The following is a 6,353-nucleotide window of genomic DNA, read 5'->3' on the forward strand; positions in this document are numbered from 1 at the left end:
ACCTATAGTGACCGGGAGGAGGGTGCTGATTGTAATCTTTAGCACGTGCTAAATGCACAATAGCACCCCACTAAATGACATGTTGAGCACTGTGAGAATGATCCATACGTGTAAAATGTGTGTGTAACTAGAAGTGTGAATGGTACGGTCTGAAGTGTAGCCTAATACCACTTGACCGTGGAAGCATGACAAGTAGCCTATAATCTGTAAAGTTCGCAATTACCAAGAAAGAACAGCCTGGTGTAAACTCGCAAAAGTAGGGGACTGACATAATGATGAATGTAGGATATACATTAATTGACATTTCAGGTAGACCTACTGTCACCAGTGGTGGCAGAAGTTCTAAGATATTTTACTTAAGTGAAAGTAGAAATACTACAGTGTAAAAAAATACTCTTCAGTAAAAGTCCTAAATTCTAAATCTTACTGAAGTAAAAGTACAAAAGTATTAGCATTCAAATATTCTTAAAGTACCAAAAGTAAAAGTTCTCATTATGCAGAATTGCCCATTTTAAATTCTTATGTAGGCTATATATTACTGGACTATAAGTATTGGTGAATTAAATTAGAGCATACAATGGAAATATTTAAGTAAAGTACAAGTACCTCAAACTTGTACAGTGCTGGAGGAAATGGCCAGCAAGACAAAGCAGATTAGCCTGTCTGAGTCTGTTCATAAACCATTTATTTCAATCTGGTGAAAAAAACCTAGGCTCAACAAAAATATGACACTCAAATTCATAATCAAAACAAGAAGCAGAAGAGGCCTTTTGTTTTTCCCCTTAAGTACTACCCCATTTCCTATGTTTTTTTTGTGATTGCCTTTTCCCTCAGTTGAAGTCCCAAATGTGGGTCAGCAGTCAGCATGACTAATTTCAAGGGCTCACAACGGACCAGCTCCAAATGTTTGGCTTCTGTCAAAAGATCATTCGAATGGCTACAGATGCAGAAGTATATCCACATGTTGACAACTTTTAAAACAACCAAGAGTGAGCATTTAAGACAATCTGTTTACTTTAAGACACTGTTTTGAGATACTAAGAAGGACATGCAACTTTAGACTCTAAACTACCCTACCATTATTTGATTGCCATATTCAATCAGTATGTTAATCATTCCAGTTAATCTGGTTGTAAAGTCTCCACAGAGTCTGCAGAGCACGTCAACAATTGTAGTCTTGAACTGGATGACATGTTTTGAGTGACTGAAGCCAGAAGGGAACCCATTGCCACTGATTATAGCATCATTGGGTGATAATTGATATTCAATAAGTTTTTTTGCTATTTGTATGACAGACCTGAATTAGATTCTGTGTTTTTGTTAATAAAAGAACAATATCTGAACAGAAGTAATTGCAATGTTGGACGGTTGCTAAATATGTCTCTTCACAGTCTAGTGTGCTTCTTAGCAACACAGAAGTTCATTTCCACACTAGCTGACACTGGTAAGTCATTTTGAAGCTGTTTATTATTTTTGCCATTATTATTATTATTTATTTTTTAGTAAAGTAAAGTACAGTAGAACAATACTGAGTCTACAAATAGTGCAGCAGTTTTGTACGGCAACATTTTTCTCAGAGAAAGTCATGACCCACCCTACTCTGGCTCTGATTGGCTAATACTTGTTGCCTTCGTCGGTTGGGTTGGTTAGGTTTATGCATGAGGAACGAGAGTTACTTACTGGCAATCAATCTAATAATTGTCTAGACATTTCACTGAAATCCACAAATGTGAATCTCATGGTGGCGCCAGGAGAACCATGAATATCTGAACAAAATTTCTACAAAGTGGTAGACGGACTGACTGCCATTCAAAGAACGACTCCCCCAGCCCCTCTCAAAAGCACTGAGATTGGGGGGAGACATGTATTAATGGTCCAGTGTCTCGTTCAAAGCGAGAACTTCCCTGTTTTGCATGTTCCCAACTAAACAAATGGAGCTTCTCATAATAGAGAGGGCGAGTGTTGGTACTGTGTGCCCGTAACGCCTCTTTGGACATTTTTAGCTAATAATTTTTAAGATTGAAATATTCTGTATCCCCTTCAAGCACATGCAATATCAATAAGAAGCTGTAAAATGTAATATAACAAAATATGAAATACTGTGTGCATAGTTTCGCCTGAGCTGCCTAGGAGACATAAAACACTTTATATTTGTTCTATATTTCTCGGATCGCTGTAGGTGTGTTTAATAACTTTTTACAACATTACTTTTAAAACAGTCTGTGAATATGTGATTTCAATGTCAAAGCCAACTCCAATGGCTACCTCCACCTCTACATCTCGTTGACATTTTAGGATCAGAATCTCTCTCCAGACATCATGGGCTTGAGACAGAGGGAAAGCAATGCTACATTTTCAGACCACTTGTCTCAATGGCCTTCTTCGTAATGAGTCACACTTTCCCACAGTTGATTCAGACTGCAGCTGTTGTAGTAGTCCAGGTTTCGATGACTGATCCGGCTTATGATGTGGAACCAGTATGAAGCCATTGTAACCAGCTTGTGATACATTGAGCCACAGTAGCACAGTCAGTCTGTGAAGACCGCATATTTTTGCTTAAGGAAATCTTGAATTTGTTGGCACGTTTGGTGACAGCATTAAATAAGTTGAATAGCAAAGTTCCACTGTCTCACCCCTCCTCACTGGGACTGCTCCACAACAGATACAGAGTGTGAGGGCTCTCTCACAAACAGTCAATAGTTGTGTTTCCATTCAACTGTCAAGAGAATTTCAAGCAAACTTTTGAAATGTTGCAAAAAAGAAATGCGAATAAGGCACATTTCCATCTACTGGTTTGGGGCAAAAAAGCTAGCACAGCGTAGTTTCGTCAGAAGCTTGTGGTGTAGGCCAAGCTTTATGTATGGCTGCAAACAGTACAACAAATATAGGGTGCGAACTGGAAACAAACAAGTCTCCTTGGCCTCTACGTGAGAAAAATGGAGAGAGGTCTTAAGGAATATGTTTCACATGGGCAAGTTTTACTTGTTCTTTCATGTCAGATAGTAGCCTATTGGCCATGTTTCATGCTGTTCGGAGACGAAGACGGATAATAATACACGAGCAAGTGCCATGGACAGTGAACAGCTGATCAATCATGTGAGTTTCATTTTATATGTGTCTGAACTTATTCTGCGAAGATGTTTCATATCTCATTTAGCGCATCAACTGTCGACAAAGGCAAAAGGCTCAAGCGAGTGTAAAAAAGATTTTACGCAATTGAGGAAGTTTGCCGTTTCTATACAGATTTTCTAATGAGTGGTTCAAAAAGATATGTTTATGGAATCACAGCATTTTGACGTCTAACTTCTGAAGCGCACTTAGTCCTGTCCTTAGTATAAAACTGATGGCGGAACAAAGCAAACTAAATATGCTTCTCTTATTTAGGTAAAAATAAACTATTACTTATGTTGGAGATTATGAACAAAATAACAGAAACATAACAAATCAAATAGGGTAGAAAATCATTATTCCACTGCTGAGTATGTGTCGAAACTTTCATGCATTTTACATTTTAGCCAGACCAAAGCAGGCACCACTGAGGCCTCCCACTACATTGGCCACATTCAATTCCCAACGTTGATCTGTGTGGAGCTCCCACTGTTTGATTACACTGGTTGTCCCAGTTTCTCTTATGTCCTTCAGACAGTCAGGTGGACGGCAATGTCCTCCCAACTGAGGGATTGTTGTCAACAATGAAACATAAATTATATGGTAGTGGAGACTCGCCCCAAACAACGACACTATAGGAAATGCAGTACGCTGTCAGGGGCCGGAAACAAAAACATTGCATTGATCATCTGCGCTGGTGTTGCTGAATACACAACGAGTATGATAGTACTCCCAATGCAACCACAACTTACACTGAAACATACAAGCACATTTGTATTTTTTCATAATGTAAACATGTGTCTGCAGAGTTAACGGTTTTAATTTAGCTTGATTTCTTCAATTATTTACATATATTATGTTTGGATTATAATGGACCCCAATGTTTTCTTGAGGCTTCAGTTATTATAAGAAGATTATTCCAACACTACAGTACATTCCCTTGCGTTTTGATAACAATAACCCCATTTCTAAACACAGCAATAACCAGAGCAATTCAGCACTCAAAATTCATTGTTCAGTGACATAGCAAAGTATTCTTACATGAGCAGAACAGTGGGAACATGAAGAACAAAATAAGTAACTCTCATAAATGTTTCCTTTGACTCTATCCTGACACAAAATGCTGATTTTAGAGTGTGTAGAGTTTCATCTAATGAATAACAAATAAGAAAGAAACTTAAATATTCTCAAACTCAAGAAGCAAGTAGACTCTTGTACAAATTGTACCATCATTTGAAGACAGCTTTGAACATCAAATGTAAGAACGAATGAAGTAAGAAGTTAGATAGAGAGATCTGACTCGGTTAATATTGCTGTCATATCTTTAAAACCAAAAGCTGACATTTAAGTATTGAAGTTTGCAAGAGCTTTAAATATAGATGTGGATTTACTTCATTGGGTGATGAGAGGTAACTGTTTAAAAGGTCTGACCTTCAACACCCAGAAATCATGCAACATGATGTCAATAACCTGCACACTTGTATTTACCAACATGTCGACTTGCTTTACAGGAAATTAATGTTCTTCCATGTTCTTCGTTCTCACATGAACATTTTACAGTACTAAGACTTCCTACCATGGACTCCATAAGGAGGTGTCCGCAATAATTTCCTTTGGTCCAATAGAGTAAACCTTAAGTGAAATGTTTACAACAACTATACTATTCACTGTTATACTGTACAAAACCCGCCTGTTTGCTATCCTGGCTCCAAAATGGTGGAACGACCTCCCCATTGATGTGAGGACAGCAGACAGTCTTCACACCTTCCGTCGCAGACTGAAAACTCACCTGTTTCGACTGCACCTCGGCGAATGAAGAAAACTAAATAACTGTTTGTATTTAGTATTTACTTTGTATGTTGCACTTGTATTGGTTTGGCTTATTTATAGCTAATAGTTGAATTTGTATTCTATTGTTTCTGTGTGTTGCACTTATGTTGCACTTCAAACTGGCTTATTTGAAGACAGTGTTCACTTATACGATTGTACCTATTTGAAGCTATTGTACTTACAAGATTCTTGCTGTTCAGAGTTGTATCTCCATGATTGTTTGCACTTTTTGCACGTCGCTTTGGACAAAAGTGTCATTTTAAAGTTCCACTGGTGACATTTTTTCTTTAAGGATAAATTGTAATTTAATTGTAAATTGTAATATACATTTAGTTATCAATACACAGTTAAATGTGACTTTTCATCTAGCGCCATCATAAGCTCAAAAATGGAATTTGTCCAATACTTACATCATGATCAAAAGAATTCCCATCAGCCTCAGCTGTACTTTGTGTTTAGCGCTAATAAGCAGTTAGCTAAGATGGTTTCCACTGGAAACAACAATAAGGCCCCATAATGCCAAACTCAAAGCTTCAAAACGGTGTAGTCCACAAACCAGTGGTGGTCACGGTGGCTACGTCCACTTCTTTTACACAGTCTATGATTGTGAGCATGTTAGCATGCCGATGTTAGCATTTAGCTCAAAGCACTGGTATGCCAAAGTGCAGCCTCATACGCATGGCTGTAGACTCTTAGTCTTGTTACATAAATATCTCACCTAATAAATATGCGGTAACTCTAAAATTATGTCTTTGAATAACTCTATAAAGGTCACTTGGTATGTAATATAACAAAGTCAACTTATGAAGGCTGTTTTAAAAGTCTGTATCATCTACTCACTCATATGGTAGCTTGTACACACTATATATACACAAAACAATGATGAGAAAGTTAACAATGCCAGAGTGAACTAAATTGTTGCTCTGCCATCGACCAACAAGTGTGAGCCATCTAAGATTCATAAATATCTCCCACATTTGACTGCATTATTCACCATCCGCCTACATGGAGATTAGTTCTGCTCTTTTATGTAGGTCATGCTATTGGATGATGAGATGACATTTAGTGTTTTTAAGCAGGCCTCACTACACAATAAATGTTTAGTGTTGGGCATTTTACATCCTGTACCTTTGTCCACACGACTTGCCTTCACATCAGTGAGAAACTGGAATATTTGGATAATCACTCAGACAGTAAGCCATATTGCCTCCAGCTACATCTGTGATACTGCTATTGATGATGTCATCATGGCCCACTGCCGAAGCACTGACTGTCATTAATTAAACTGTGGCACGGCTGTTCGCTCCGTGTTCCATGGTAACAATGTGTGGTGTCTACTTTCCCCCCCATCCATGGCAGCTATGTCCATCAAGCCCCTGGTTTCCGTTTTCATCAGGTTCAGGAGATTTGTCATG

At 38.2% G+C, this 6,353-nt stretch overlaps 1 protein-coding gene across 1 annotated transcript in view; it reads right to left on the minus strand.

Moving 5' to 3' along the window:
* Positions 1-6,353, minus strand: part of npas2 (neuronal PAS domain protein 2) — a 49,262-nt gene that overhangs the window by 28,179 nt on the left and 14,730 nt on the right. The gene's annotated exons all lie outside the window — the stretch shown is intronic.

The sequence above is a fragment of the Cottoperca gobio genome, chromosome 14, assembly GCF_900634415.1.
Source record: "Cottoperca gobio chromosome 14, fCotGob3.1, whole genome shotgun sequence".
In the NCBI taxonomy this organism is placed as follows: Eukaryota; Metazoa; Chordata; class Actinopteri; order Perciformes; family Bovichtidae; genus Cottoperca; species Cottoperca gobio.